General features: G+C 39.4%; 1 protein-coding gene across 4 annotated transcripts in view; it reads right to left on the bottom strand.

Annotated features, from left to right (window-relative positions):
* il1rapl2 (interleukin 1 receptor accessory protein-like 2) overlaps positions 1 to 16,868 on the bottom strand; it is a 479,888-nt gene that overhangs the window by 116,534 nt on the left and 346,486 nt on the right. The window lies entirely within an intron of this gene.

The following is a 16,868-nucleotide window of genomic DNA, read 5'->3' as shown; positions in this document are numbered from 1 at the left end:
ACTTTAAAACTTATATTCACATTTTCACTAACACATCACAGAAATACCATGAAATACATCCTTTTATTTAAAATGTAATTGTAACAGGCGTTAATGCAGGAACTGTGACTGAAGCCTGCCAATGAGTCTCAGTCGAAGGTAAAATTCTCTTCTGAGGATCACAACGAAGACCCATTAGACTGTGACCCCCAGAGATTTTTGATCTCTTGTGGCTAGTTGCAAAAAATGATACCTAAGAACTGCGAGAGCAGGAAATATAAGACAATTATTGAAAGAGAAAGAATCGCGATGACTTAGAGCTGAACACTAAAACAGATAATAAGCGGCATATGAATAACGAGAAGCTATCGACGAGCACAGCTGGCTGCTGCAGCTCCAGTTTGAAACACAGACATGTGTATCTGTGTGTGATAGAGAGAGGGAGGGAGGAAGTGTAGTTAGTGATTCTAATTAGTTGATTCAAATCAGTTAAGGGACTGTTACCTAACTGCCGCTGGTCCCACCGACAGCATGGATGGGAACGCACACTATTTCCATCATAGTGGCTGAAGGGGACTCAGCCACCCATGGAGATTAAGCTAATTATCTTTCTGCTATCTGTACGCTAAAGTGCTTTCAATCTCTCACAATGGCTCGTATTAAACAGGTTGAATAACCGTCAAGATGCCGAAGTGGAAAGTAAAGTATCAGCTTCTTGAATTATTTTCACCTATTAGACACACAATAAAAGCAAGTCAAGTAGCAATCGATTAAGTAGAAGAAAATAAAAGAACATAATGACTGAACAGTTTATATAAGGAAATCAGAAATCGGTTGGTGGAAGGTAGCTCGATAAAATAAAGTTAAGGGAAGCATAAAAAGGGAGGATTTTACTATTTGCTTTGCTATCAGTAACAAAGTTTTCCACTTCTTTAAAAACATGTGGCTGAACTCCTCAGCCTCTTTAAGGGAGGAGCAGCCACTGCCCAAAGCTCGTGATAGCAGGTGAGGGTGGGGATAAAGATTGAGCGGTAAGTCTAGTGCAGGCATCTCAAAGGGCTTTTCCATTTTCCATTATTATAAATTCTTACTTTTATATTCCTGTTTTCTGATTTCACTATAGAAATAGCTGTAGCATTAGCTAACAAAATGACAATCAGTAACATTACCAACGTTAAATAATGACACTAAAATGAACTTTAAGGATGTGCAAAATTGATCATCTGGTGTCTGGCTGGCAATATGTGTTTGCTGAAAACATTCAGGATGGTACAAATTAAAAAGAAAACTAATATATTATATTTTAGACATTTACATCGTACATCTTTGGTCCAATCTGGTTAATCATGGTAAAAAAAAAAAAAGGGGGGGGGGGGGGGGGGGGGATAAATTGCACGATGAGCTAAAGTGACACCTTTGATGTATTTTCATTACTGTAACTGCTTCAAAATGTATTAAAAATGTAAAATTTTCTATTGCATTTTGGGTTCAGTCTAGCTTGGTCCCTCTGCTTGGTAAGAAAAAAAAACAGACTAAGCTGCATTTGGATATATTTATTTATACTTTATGCGCATCATAATGAATGAGTCTGGCTAATACCATTACTGTTATGGAAGCAGTTCCCCCAGCTGTTATATATAATTACCAGTCAATACTGATTATTAATAATTGGAAAAACTATGTGAAGGTCTGAATTTAAATGGAGCAGAATTATTCTCATATCTGCTGCATTAGTGTTGTATCCATGCACCTTGTTAGACTGTGTCCATTTTCCTGGTAATTGGATAAATATCTAAATTGCCATTTTCTACATGACTCTGAGTTACCTACAGGTTATATAATCACAACATCATCAATGTTTAAGGGATACGAGGATGTAACCACCTTAAAAACAGATAAACAGCCTCTGACTATAAAGTTTGTCATGAAGGTTTGGTATGAGCTGGCAGATTCATCTTTCTGTAAACTGGGAAAGCATGATGGTGTTCGAAAATGTAACACCCTGAATGATGATTCTGATAATCGCAGATGAACGTATGATTGTTTGTTTGTTTGTATTACAGCTGATGAAAATACATCAAGCAGATTTATTTTTCCAACATTCAGTCATTAAGATGACTTCCTCGACTGTCTTTCCACGTCTTTTTCACTTAAACTAGCAGCGCCAACACTGCACCACTTGCACCATTATGTGTGTCTCTACGTGTTTACAGAGAAATCACATCTGAGCTTTTGTACTTTGGACAACACTGACCTACAAAAGGTCCTTTTAAAACTTTTCAAAAAGGTGATTTTAGGCCAAAGTCTTGATTATGATGACAAACGCATTCATGACATTGAACAACTGAGGTCTCTCTCTCACACTCTGTGTGAGCGCATGTGTGTGTGTGCGCATGTGTGTAAGTGCATCTGCAGAGGGGTGATAAGACCTTTAATAATGAGCTTGTTCATTCCGTCATCAGTCAATGCACTGTCACTCTCTAGGCCGTATTCAGCCATTAATGCATTTTTCATTTTTATACACATAGACATTAACAGGAGGGGAGAGAGCCAATGAACAGTCAGAGTGGTGAGTGGGGTCCAGACAGTGACAAAATCTCCTTTTCTCTGTCTCTCACTCACATATTTTGTCAGCAGAGAGGTCATACCTAACCTTTAACTATACGTCTACGTACATCACGTGCACACATATGTCATCATTTACAAAAAATTATATAAATCTTTAGCTTGTGTCTTTCAAATGGAAAAATAAAAAACAAGCTTGATAAGCTCGTAAATGCAGAATCCTGATGACTCACAATGCATTTGTGATTTGAACACAAGTCATTTTAATCCAGCTCAGTTTAACGTCTTCCTCAGGTTTGGTACATAAGCTGCGAGCCCGAGAGGGCGACTGAGGCAGGAGGTGGACGAGCAGTTTGGGAGATAACATGTAGGTGCTGCCTAACAGAGACACATAGTCGCGGTTCTATCCCGTCAGAGGACTTTCTATGACTGGGAATCTGAACCCTGACATTTCTTGATTTATTCTAACTTATGTTTGTTCACCATCCAAAGTTATTACAGAGGGTTTTTTGTTCGCACCACACACAAGACTGGGTACCAAAGAACAATGTAAACACACTTAACACTTAGAATGTGTGCCTCCCACATCCATACCAAGAAATGCTCATGTGTTGATCTGGTATAATCTTCTGTGTGTTCCACATGCACAGGGAACAAATGGACAACAAACAGAAAGTGACAAGGGGCACATTTCACTGACATACATATTCAGCATGTAAAATCAATGTTGGGGATTAGGATGTATTGATCTGAATATAAAAGCTGAATATTGTTAAGTCACTATTGATGCCACCTGGGCAGACCAGGAGAATGAATACCATTATCTATGAAAATCAATGACACTAGTGTAGAGAGGATTTAAATAACTTTGTCTTTTAGTCTTTAGCTACAGCAACCAGGCAACTTTTATTGTGTATATAAATGTGTCTGTAGCATTTATTTTTATTCAAGCAGTGCTACACGTTATTCAGTTTTAATGAAAGTTGTGATGTATCAATATTGTATAGAGGGGTTAGTGCCACTGAAAAATGTTTTTAGGTCATGACTTTGTTTTTTCTTTCTACCAGAATTCTCTGGTGAGCCTGAGAGGTCAAACATGCTACAGCTTAAAAACATCACCAAATAGAAAAATCCAATATTTTAAACACAAAATCTAAGCAAATACATTAGCAATGACAACAGCTGCAGAAGTGATAGAAATCAAAGGATGTGAAGGATTGCACTGAGACAAGGATTCATCAGTGTTGTGACTTTTTTTCCCCCACTCGATAAAAGTTAACGTGAGGGTTCCTGATGGTTAGGGACAAATGCAATCGCATGGCAGGATGTTGTAAACGGACCAAACTTCAGTCAGGAGAACAACTGAGATAATCCATCCACAATACGAGGTTAGTCATTAATATACTGCTGCAGGGGCTGGGCTGTAGTTAAAGACTGAGCTTTAAAATGAACAGTGATGATAAAAACCGAGAGAGGCCGACAGTGATCACTGACTGTTTTTAGGGGCTTGTTGAGATTAAATAGAACAAGATACAAAGCATTAAAACATGTTAAAAACACAACAGCCTTAATAAACACAGAGTAGTTCGGACCTGGAAGCAGGTTTCATACATCATCACTTAACAACTGGATAGTCAGACTATTGAGACAAATTCTGAGAACAAAAGTTAACAAGTTTTCTCACTTTGACTGTTTGTTTTTAGTGATCACAGTTATCTGTAATACTGAGAAGGCCAAGTGGCGACTTGGGGGTTGTAGAGCAAGCTGTACACAAAATGTCAAACTTTTAGCAAGCCATGACGTGATAATGCTATTCATCTCAAGCTTTTTCCCCCCTTCCTTTGACTACATCCAGTCTTTCAGCCCCTTTTTGCGCTCCACAAACTCCTACGAGGAACATGCTACATTTTAACAACTACGTTGCTCCAGTAAGTTCACTAACCTGAAGCTTGAAAAGTTTTTAGAAGAAGCTCAAAGGCTCTCAGGGGATGCTTGAATGGAAACTCCCCCACCCACACACGGATACCTTACAGGTCACAAAGGGCTTTTGCAGCGATACGTTATGTCTGTTTAGAGAGCTCTTAGGCTGGCTAGGCTCCAAAATGTCAACACCCACAACTCCCGAGGTCATTTTATGAAGAGCACTGAGGAAGCACTGAGGACCTCCTACAACACACATATGTGGGCACAGCCGCACATACAACCTGCCGCTGTCCCCATCTGCTGATAGCACACACACATGCTCGGTACAGAGGGGGGTTTGAACTGTGTCCAAGTGGTTCTAGCTGTGTCTACTGCTGCTGATGTCTGAATACCTTTCATTAAAGGTTTGTGTGTTACCTTGTGCAAATTCATACCAGCACTGTGGCACCAACAGACCCTTTTTATTTAGCCTTGAGCTAACGCCAACAACAAATTGTTTAAATGAGTGGTTATGCCATCAAACGAGGAGATCCACATGGGAGTCGCCACGCTGACAAGCAAGGTTGAAGCCCGTGGCTTTGAAGGCTCGGGTAATCTAAAATGAGAAGTGTTACTAGCAGTGATCCTGTGCCATAAGGAAAAGATAAAAGAGCAGCCAAAAGACTCTCATGCAGTCAGATTTGCAGAGGGTGATATGAAATGCTAAATGAGCAGCAGAGATTTAACGGAAAACTGCCGGTTCATTCTTTTCATTGCGAGTTTGCCTTTCCTGGAAATTGTGTAAACACTGTTTGTGGATTGCTGTGTGTTTTTTGACACAACCATGCACTCATTGTGCTCGTCTCAGCCACTTAAGGGCCATGGAACACAGGGCATCACAGACCAACAACAATAACTGAGGCTACACCGTGTCTGCACAGTACAGATACTTCCTGAGTGGAGACCAGCTCCTCTTGGGTTTCATCTTCACATCATACAGCAGATGAGTCACAGACACTCAAAGATACATCTCGAGGAGTGCTTACACAGGCATGAAATATTCAGGAAAGTGTCGTGTTCACACTCCAGAAGAACTGAGTGCCATGTAAGAGTCATACTTCTGCCTTATTTTCTCAGCACTATAAATGGTCTAATAAAACAAAGGCAACAACGTCTGTTGTTTCTCACAGGTGTGACAGTTGCGTTCATCTTGTATGGTAGCTGTTTCCACATGCACAAATTGGATAAGAGTTATAGGAGTGCCTTTCATTATGGTTGTCCGTGTATAAATTCTTTAAATTAATTGGTTCTGTCATTTCAGAGTCATTTAACCAGACCTGTAACCCATGAGAGGGACGTACAAAGAGAGACGTGTAGCCACAGTTTAACGTTTAGCAGCTCTTTGTAATATTGACCCAATTTATCCATGTCAAATAATATCAAATTAAATTACTTGTCACCATCATAACCTCTGCTTTAAAATCAAACCTTTTCCTGGGAATTATATTCATGCATCTCTTTTTTTCACTAAACTGTTTTTCCTGTTTTGCTGCTTCTAATTCTACTTAATCGCCTTCTTTTAACATTTATTTATGACTCATCTAAGAGAGACAAATTTAGAGAGGTTAAGAGATACAGGCGATAATATATACAAAATATTTTTTCACTATTGCAACACTACACCTTTTCAGGGTAAATAATAAAGCATGAGAAATTTCTTTGATTGTATTTATGGAACTCAAGCTTTTTTTTTGCTTTTTTTTGCCTGTCCCATTTGGTTCTTTAGCCATCAGAATTGTTGTCTGAACTCGAGCTTTGCTTACTTTTTTAGTATTAAGTTTAGTCCTGCAATATTTATTAAGATTGAACTAAAACTACTGTAATGCTCCATACACTGCAAAAAATGCATTTGCACTCGTAAACATGAAGCAATAATTTGGAGTGAAATGTAAGTGAAATATATGAAAATTTATTTTATTTTCATTATTTCAAATAATTATTCATTAAGGAAATTTTGCTTGGTATAAACTGAATGTATATCAATCATGTATATGTCATTGGACCAAATTTAATCAAATCTGACATTTTACAGTGTAAATTTTCCATGTCACAAAATGGAAAAATATAAACACTGAAATGACTTAAAGTTATTATTTTGGGGCATAAATAGTTTTTTCTGATGACTACCTACATTTAATCGTGTGCTAACTAAAGATATGAATCTGGGACTTTGTGTGGCTCCAGTTCAGTTTAGCTAAGTCCATAATTTGCTATTGATGTATTATTACTGTATCTGCAGTTTGTTCGCTTGTATTCTAAACTAAGTAAAGTATCAGCACTGAAGTAACTTGCAGTATGTTTTTACTGTTTGGCTCTTATTTTCTCAGTTCTGTGAAACATGTTGTGAACACCCATTTGCTGATGATCAGTTAAAAAACCTTACCACACATACAGTGCGTGCTTATGCATGGTGCTCAATAGATGCGCGTCTACAAAAAGTCCTGCAGCATCAAAAGGATCAACACTGATGAAAACGACAGATACTTTACATGCATTTATTCACATGAGCACTGCTACGTAAGTGACAGTCCTTTTAACTTTGTTAAAAAAACAAGCAGTGTTTTTCTGTTCCAATGGCTCCAATGAATAGATTGTGAAAGTTGGCAGTTTGAGAATAGGCAGCTAAAACGTTCAGTCTTTCCTTCTTTCTTTCAGGTTACAGTTTGTCACAGGGCTGGAACAGAAAGACATCCAACCATTCGCACCTGTGGGCAATTTAGAATCACCAGCTTACCTAACCACACTAACTGCATGTGTTTGGACTGTGGAGTACCCAGAGGGAACCCACGCAAACACGGGGAGAACATGCAAACTCCACGTTGGAAGGCCGAGCGAGTTGATGGATTCAAACCCAGGATCTTGTTACTGTTACTGCTGTACTGCTGCCCATGTAATTATTGCTTCAGTATGCTCATGAAGTTTCACAAAGAACTCAGATCTCTCTGTTTAAAACCAGTAATTCTTCTCTTTTGGACCACGCAGGATCATGTTTCTTTGAATGGACAAGCATTAATTTGTGGGGGCAGGACCATGTGGTAATATTACTACCTGACATGCTGAGTGTTTATCTCCACGGCATACACTGGATTGAATGGCAGACTGGGGAAGCTCACCAGCAGAAATACTTCACAGATTATCACCTTAGCCCCTGGACATATGAATCAAATTTCAAGAAAGCTGATTAACTGGTTGAAATATTTAATAAAAAACATGTTTTGCCTTTAAAAAGGAATCTACTAGTTTGTCCAGTTTGTCAGTACTACTGACTGAAGAAAAATCCCTTGGAGAGTTTTGTGCAGCTCGGAAAAACAAACATGTTAAAGAGGAGGTCATGACTCAGAGTTGATTCACAGGAATTGCTAATAGAAATCTCTGGATAATTAGCATGTGTAGTCAGTAGCTAAGCCAGTGTGTGCTGACTACAGCACCTGTAATGTAAATGAGCTTGCACAGTACTTTCTACAAACTGTTTAACCTTAGAGTCATTACAGTACATCCCAGATCCTCCAGCATCTGCGTGGCAAAAAGTGCTAAACATTACAAACAACTTCAAGTAAGAAGTAGCTGAGGTGCAAAAGAGAAGTTTTCGGAAGATGTTTATAAAAAATCTAAATAATGCTCCTAAAACAATATGAAGGAATCACTACTGCGAAAGTGAGAAACTGATGACAGTGCTCTTTGTAATGGAATTGAATAGTGCATAGGTGTGTGTGTGTGTGTGTGTGTGTGTGTGTGTGTGTGTGTGTGTGTGTGTGTGTGTGTGTGTAGATGTGTGTGTGTGTGTGCTCAAAAACAAGGAGTGTAAAACACAGAGAAAATATTCATTGCTTAGCTGAGGGGTGTAAGATTTGTGTTTGCAAAGGACTGGGAAATATAATGATGTCTGTTTCATATTCACTTATCTGTATGCTCAGAGACAGAAAGAAATGGAGAAAGATGCTACAGGGAGAAAGAAAGCAGTTATGTAAAAAAAAAGAATAGACAGAGGCAAGACATGGGCAAATAATCTAACAATATTCATTACAAGCAGACAGAAATTATGAAAGAGTTTTATTAAAAGGCTCTAAGGTGGTGTAACATAGATTCTGGCAGCTTTATTGGATAGCTTTAACTCCATGAAAAGAGCACTAAGGACACAATGACAGGGGTCTTAGATCTGTCGTCACACTTTGCTAGTACCAGGTTGGACCTGCTTGTACCTCCAGAACTGGTTTCATTTTAATACTGTAGCTTCAACAAGCTGATAGAAACAATCCTCAGAAGTTTTGGTTCATATTGAGATGATAGCACCACACAGGTTAGTCAGCTGCAAATCTACAATATGATGAAAATCTCCTGTCCCATCACATCCTCACGGTGTTCCATTGGATTGCACCAACACTTTGTTAGGCTGTAGCATAAAGATGATGCTAAGTTGGTACTAAGACCACCATTGCACCACCAACAGCAGTCTGAACCATTGATAGAAGCCACAATGAATGCAGTCTTTCATATTTACTTGCACCAAATTCAGACCCTACCATCTGAATGTAGCAGCAGAAAATCAGACCATGGGAATGTTTTTCCACTTATCTCATATTTTTCTGAGCACAAGTATCCTAAATTTCCTCCATTTAGGTCTCCTGCAGTTCTATCTCATCTGATCTTCTGCATACCTTGGGTATAATGAGTGGTTGTTTGAATAATTGGCTCCCTATCAGCTGGAAGCAGACGGGTCATTCTCCTCTGACCTCTGCATCAACATGTCATTTTCCCCCAGAGAAGTGCCGCTCACTCAGTGTTTTCTCAGTTTAAGACTGCTCTCTGTAAACTCTAAATATGGTTCTGCAGGAAAATCCCAGCAGATCAGCAGTTTCTGAAATACTCTGGTTCCAAAAACCAAATCATGTTCAAAATGGTCACCTTTCTTCCACATTCTGATGCTCACTTTGAACGTCAGCGGCTCATCCTGACATTTGTACATGCCTAACTGCATTGAGTCCATGTGATTGTTTAATTTGATAATTTATGTTAATTTGAAGCTGAACTTCTGACAGAAAACCCGATCAATGCAGTCGACAACATGGTATCATAACCATCACCTGAACCTGAAGTTCCAACAGTGGGAGTTATTCCAGTTAAAAATATTCTAAGGGAGGCATATGACTGGTTAGCATATTATACTGGAAGTAATAGCGTCCCATCCTCACACTGTATCAGACACACATCTTTGCATACACATGTGTGACACTGTGAAAGCAGTTTTTGTAGTTTTTTGTAATTGTGATGCTGGAAGCAGCAGACACACAAAGAAGGAATCGCTGCACGGCACACACTTCAAAAAGATCTTCCACACGCTGTAACACAAAGGTTCTTGGACCCAGTACTGCTTTACTCTTTCTTTGTCCATTTGTTTGCTGGTCAGTCCTAAACTGGCGAACCACAACGCCGTGATTGAAGTAAAACAAACAAACAACAAAAGCAAGATTGTCTGTTTAGGACTAATCTCAACTGCCTCTGAGGTAAAGACACTTGAGATTATGTTTTGCCCTTAAACAACACGAGAAGGACAAAAGATGGCTCTCTGTCAAGCTTTATATTCTGCCTTTAGGGTGCCAATTTTCACCATGCTCCAGTGAACACAGATGATGATTTTGCTGAGGAAATGAAGTGACAGGCAGCACGCTCATCATTCCAACATCCCATTAGCACCAGAGAAACCTCCCCACTGGATTTTGCCTCAGTGGATTAGCTCTAAAGTGAGCCTCTTCTCTAGGGCTCAGTCCCCGTATTGCTCCACAGCTCCAGGACAAGGAGGTCTGAAGAGCACTGCGATGCCTGAGAGGGACGCTGGTACTTAGCAGGAGATGTAGGACTTGTTTGTTCAGGCTTTGTGTGGCTGCTGCCCTCAGGACTGCTGCAGTGTGTTTACTAGCTATGAAGCCGTGAGCAAATAAACTTTTTGTAGGAGCCTAATGAAGCATCACTCTGACTGACACTCTGATTTCAGATATTTATGTGCAAAATAAATAATAATATTAAAATAATATCTCTCTCTCTCACGCGCCCTTTTCAGAGTGAAGATGCTTTCTCTCAGCATCCTTTCCCCCCCAAAAAACACATTTGTTCAATTTTTTTCAAATTTTACTGTCATGAACTTCAATATTAAGCATGCTAATTGAGGCAAAAGTTTTGCGAGATCTTGCAAATGTTTTGGCCGCATCCTTCGGAGGCCACCTGCTCGAAGCCAACTGGGAGGTCAAGGTACAATGTGCCGGGAGTGCGGTGTTCCCCCCGGGCTGTAGTGAGCCTGGACCTCCCGTGGCCAACTCCGTGACGCCCTCGGTTCCTTTAACAGTTTCCTCACCGACACTGTTAGTGACCTGGGTGTATTTTTGGATAGCGCTTTTAAATTCAACAAACAAGTGTCTTCTGTTGTTAAATCTTGCTTCCATCAATTGCGTCTTATTAGCAAGGCCAGACATTATGTCCCGCATAGGGACCTTAAAAAGCTTATCAACGCCTTCGTGACATCTAGGTTGGATTATTGCAACTCCCTTTACTTCGGTCTTAACTCTACTCTTCTCCATAGACTCCAAATTGTTCAGAACGTGGCTGCTCGTCTCCTTACTGGTAGTGGGCGCCGTGTCTCTATTACCCCTGTCCTTGCTGATCTGCATTGGCTTCCCGTTAATTATCGCATTCAATTCAAAATCCTGCTGCTTACCTTCCGAATTATTAACAATATAGCGCCAAGCTACCTCATTGAGCTGCTTAGATCATACACTCCTACCAAAGCATTAAGATCATCTTCCCAGTCACTCTTGGTACTGCCGAGATCTCGGCTGAAGACTAGAGGTGACCGCGCGTTTGCCTTGGCTGCACCGGATTTATGGAATAACCTCCCCATCGCTATACGCGAGTCCGACTCCATTCAATCCTTCAAATTGCAGTTAAAAACCCACTTATTTAGCCTCGCCTTTTCTAGCAGTTAACGCTTGCTTGTTAGTTAGCTTAATGCTTATTCTTATCTCGGATTAGTCTTAATTACTTTTAATCATTTTTTGGCTGTTTTATCCTTTACACTTAGTTTTCTTTTATGCTTTTATATGCAATTCTTTTGCTTTTGTGTTTTAATGCCATTCAACCTGCTAGCATGTTTTGGTACCTTGCCATAGCCCGCATCCTTCCCTGTTACTTTATCCTACTCTCTTGCGTGTTAAGCAGTTTGTTACACCACTGGTTTTTAAATGTGCTATATAAATAATGTTTGTTGTTGTTGTTGTTAGCTTCGAGATGGTGGGTAACAGACTTTTCAGAAAACGTCAGAGCACTTTTGCAAATATGTGATGTCTTGATAAACCAAGCAGATATTCGAAGTTTACACAGCTACATTCATGGCTGAAAATGTCTTAAAAGTTCATTTTGTGACCCAGAGAGAGTAATATTAAAATTAAGTCGCTGCCGCCATTGTTGGCAACGAATTGGCTGGGCTGCACTATGAATTCTGGGATAGGTTGCGTCACGAAGGATACACCGACTTGGCCTTCAAATTCGACCTGCGAAGGTTGCAGTCTATTTTGCGAGATCTCGCAAAAGTTCATCTTAATTTTTTTTTCTCCCATGTCCCTTGTGAGGCTCCGTACTCGGGCGCCCACTCCTGGAAATATTTTATCCACACACACTTCTTAATCTTCTGGAACAACAAGCCAGAAAAACTTCTATAAAATGCTTTCATAGAGGTCCTTACGCTCACTGATGATCAATTAATGAAGTGCATTTCAGCGGCCCTATGTGAAAAATAATTGCCCCCTAAACCTAATAACTGCTTGAGCCACCGTTGGCGGAAACTACTGCAATCAAGTGTTGGTGATTATTGCCAATGAGTCTTTCACATCACTGTGGAAGAACTTTGGATCACTCCTCTTTGCATGTAAGAGGGTTTCTGAGCATGGATGACTGGTTTAAGGTCATGCCAAAGCATTTGTTTTAGTTTTTTTAGCCTTTCAGTGGTGGACTTGCTGGTGTGTTTTTGATCATTGACTGATCATAACACAAGTGTGCTTGAGCTTCAGGGCATGAACTAATGAACTACTGTTGTCCTTCAGGATTTTCTCGTAGAGATCAGAATTAATGTTTACGTCAATTAAAGCTCATTCGGGTCACGAAGCAGCAAAGCAGCCCCAGACCATCGCACTACCACCATGTTGACTGCTGATATGATGTTCTTTATATGAAATCTAGTGTTAGTTTTAGTGTGTGAATGTGTGTGTGAATGGGTGAATGACTGAATGTAGTGTAAAGCGCTTTGGGGTCCTATGGACTAGAAAAGTGCTATACAAATGCAGGCCATTTATTTTTATTTTTACACCAGATGTAACGGGACAGAAACCATCCAAAAAGTTGTCAGTCCAGAGAACTTTTTCACAAAAGTCGTGGGGATCATCCAATCACTATTTTTGATTAGCTGGCCAATCCTGGGAAGGTTCACCACTGTTCCACTGCATACAATAAGGGAAAAACTTGCTTTTAAAAAAGTCAGTGTATGGTTTTTTCACTACTTCAAGATGATCTATTTGAATAAGTTCTGCTGGGCTATTATATGAAAAAAATGCTATATTACTGTGCAGATTATATAAACAATTTTATGCAATGTAAGCGATAAAGGGCAAAGGAAGACACGGGGCTTAAATACACAAGGAAGTAATGAGGAAAAGGGAAACACAGCTGGAACTAATCAAGACATAATGAGATAAGGGAGGCAAAACTAGATACACTGGCACAGGGACCGTTGAAGTGAAACAGGAGACATTCACAAAGACGCAGACTTGACACTGAGACATGAGACACAACTGACTGGGGAGACAGAGGGAACATGGAGACAAGCGTGATTAGACGAGGAACACAGGGAAGGCAAAGTAACAGAAACCTAAACTAACTAAGAATAAACACGAGCAGAAACCCACGAATGACAACACTGCAAGAATATAAATTAACAAAGCAGGAACTCCAGCAACACTTGAGGGAAGATGAACAACTTTAATAATTGACCAACGCGTTTCAGCTTGTGGCCTTCATCAGGGCCATGAGAATTATTAAAGTTATTAAAGTTGTTCATCTTCCCTCAAGTGTTGCTGGAGTTCCTGCTTTGTGAATTCCTTCATCCCCTTCGTGCACCTTGGAAGCAGGTGAAGTTGTGACAGAAATTTTTTTTTGCTGAGAATATAAATTAACCAATAAACACAAAACACTGGGTCAAAGACTCAGAAGCATGACAATGGGAGGCAGTTTCTCTTTGTTGTTTAACTTTAAATTAATTAATTAATTAAAATAAAACATTGTGCAACATGTCAGATATCATATAGTTTGAATGATGATGTATTGCGAGACTAATCCAAATTACAGTGATTTGAATTTGAAACACCTTTGCTTATCTCAGCACGACTGAAAAGTCAAATCAGCGTTACGGGGTTTCTTTCTGCTTGTCTGTTCTTGTTGACCTCGTTTTGTTTTGGTTAACAAAAGCAGAGGAAGTGACATTTACAGCTACAGTGCAAAATACTTTTGCCTTATTCCACCACAGAGAGCGTGTCTACATCCTCATACTGAGGTTTGCCAGTTTCCAAAAGTTTGTGTGTTGTTGGTTTCAGGCGTCACATTGTGTCTCGCTTATCTGCCTTTTACAATGTTGACTTGTAATTGTGCCACACAAAGTTTGAGTTGACTTTACTGGCTGGAAAACAGGTAAAACTTTGCCATGGCCTAATATACAAGTGGCACTGAGACACAGTCTTTTGAGCTGCTGGCTTCCCACCAGTGTTTGTATTGTCTTTACACAGAGGCCAAACCTGGCTGAGTGTAACAGAGCCAAAGTCATGCACAGTCTGGTCAAATCTAACCACAGCCTCATCAGATAATGAGGGGACCATTTCTCTCTTTAACAATTATGCAGGGCCCCATTTATGCCATGTCTGAATTCATATTTTCATCCTTATCAACTAAGCGCTGACAGTGTGGCTTTCACATTCTATATATTCTGTGCCGTCTAGTATATTAAAACTAGTGCTGTGAGAAACTAAATACTGGAAAAATAATGTCACAGCGTTTGTGGTCTGGTTGACATCTTCTGCTTTTGCACAATATGGGCTCATTATTTTCAGATCCTGCTGCTGGCTGGTTTGGATCGATGGGTATCCAAACCAAACCTGACCATCAAACAGCTAACCTGCCAGAGTGAACTCACCTAATGGGAGCCAAACATGTCCTGCCTGTTTTATTGCCTTCTCAAAAATATGAAAGTTACTTTGACAAAGGATATCATGTAGCTGTGGATGCTTGTTGAATTCATTTAAAGATAATCAAAAAGAAAACCCGAGTTACACTGTTTTAATGTGTATGCGCTTGTGTGCATACTTGTCTGCTCACCCAAAAGATGCAGTGTGTACTTATGTGTGTGTGTGTGTGTGTGTGTGTGTGTGTGTGTGCTGACTCAGCAGCAAAGTTGCACTTTACAGATCCTGTCAATGAGAAATACAACTCAGACTGCATCCCCGATGTTGCTTGCACGCTCTGTTTCCAGTCAGTCTTTCAGTGGTGATATGCAGCTAAACGCCTCCTGACACACATTGTGTTGATACAAATAATGTGTGTATTAATGTGTGTGAGAAACAGCAAGTCTCTAAGAAAAATCTACCTGGATACTATAATGAGACCACAAGAGGGCTGCACTTTTAACCAAGTCAACATATGGCACATTACACCTGCCCGCCCGCCTGCTCTTCTCGCTCTGCCAAGCAGAAAGCCGGGGTGTTTGTGTCGATTGTGAGGGATCGTCTCTGTCCCCAAGATCAAATTTGAATGAAGCAAATTCTCATCAAAGCTCAGAAACGGAGTTTTGTTTTCCACCAGTATAATGATCATTACATGCTACTTCTTTTTTATGAATGAAATTCACAGCGTTCCTCATACACCTGTGTGTCTGCATTTGTTTGTGCGTACGAGCGACAAGTGCAAAAGGTACCAATTATGAGGCAATCTGCCAAATGGAGCATATTGCAGATCTGTGTGTACGTGTGTGTGTCTTTGAGGTGCCCCAGAGGTATCAAATATTAGCAGACATGCCAAACTGAACATATTGCAGATTAGGGAGGTGGAGGGGGCCTAAGCGATCATTTGGCAACAATGTGCCTCCATCGCCACTGGGGGACGGATAACAAAGACGTTCAGCTCACAAGAAAAGAAAGAAAAAGTAAAAGACTAACTCGTAGCTCAGAGTTTGACAGAGCAAGCGTCTGAGTCTCGCTGTTCACCTTCAAATTCCTCATTCAGCGTTGTTGTGCTCATTATTTCAGATACGTTGTGTTTACATGTTGATTGTGGATGTGTAATTTAGCTTCCAGTGTTTTTGGTCTAAGTAATAACACGCCTGAGATTCCTTTCACTATTAATGACTATTGATCATAAATTTAGTGGAAATATTTAAGGTAATATGATAAATGAAAAAATGGCAGAACAGAAAAGAACTTCAGCAGTATCAGTAAAATATAAAGATCATATAAAGATGTTATTCTCAATTTTGATAATTAAAAACTGATATTGTGATTTATGATTAAAGATTAATCACTTATCTACATTCCTAATATATTACTTGGAGCAACGGCAATTCAGGCCATGCTTAGTCCACGCCAGAAGCAAGAAACATAATAAAATAAATAGAATATTGTGCAATTCAAACTTAACATTTCAATATGCAGATTCAAAGTTTGTGACACTGAATGAAATGTGACTTATTGACAGAAAATATAAAAGTTGATATTCAAACATTAATTATATTAATAATCTGAGTAGGTGCCATTGTAGCTAATAATAAATAAATACCTAGGTAAAAATGTTACCGTGCCAACACACTATATATTGTCTATTTTTCATGGTTTTTGTGTCACTTTGACCTGGAGAGTGAAACACTGTTTCAGCACGCTGGCAAACAATGAAAACATGCTGGTAAATTATTACATGTACACGACACAAATACTGCACAATTTGTTGGGTTTCTGGAAATCTAAGAACAACCTCAATTTTTTGAATTAGGAGAAACCTAATAATTGCATTATTTTAAAAGCGAGATGGATTTTCCCAGATTGCAGGCATATTTTCACCCTGTAAAACTGGAAGGGTGACAAATGTATGCAACAAAATAAATAATAGGCATTTATTACTACTGTTATATATATAAAATGTATTGCCTAGTCAGTAAAGTGAGTCCCCATTAAGTATATTTAATGGCTGTAGCTGTAATTTTGTCTCTATGATAAACTGTAGTTTCTCTTTGTTTTCCTACAAAATGTGAAAAAGATTCAATTTAAAGGATTGATATTTTTACCTGG

This window comes from Pundamilia nyererei, unplaced genomic scaffold (assembly GCF_000239375.1).
Source record: "Pundamilia nyererei isolate P.nyererei 1_Seehausen unplaced genomic scaffold, PunNye1.0 scaffold00001, whole genome shotgun sequence".
NCBI classification, from domain to species: domain Eukaryota; kingdom Metazoa; phylum Chordata; class Actinopteri; order Cichliformes; family Cichlidae; genus Pundamilia; species Pundamilia nyererei.
This window is presented reverse-complemented; position numbering and strand designations above follow the sequence as displayed.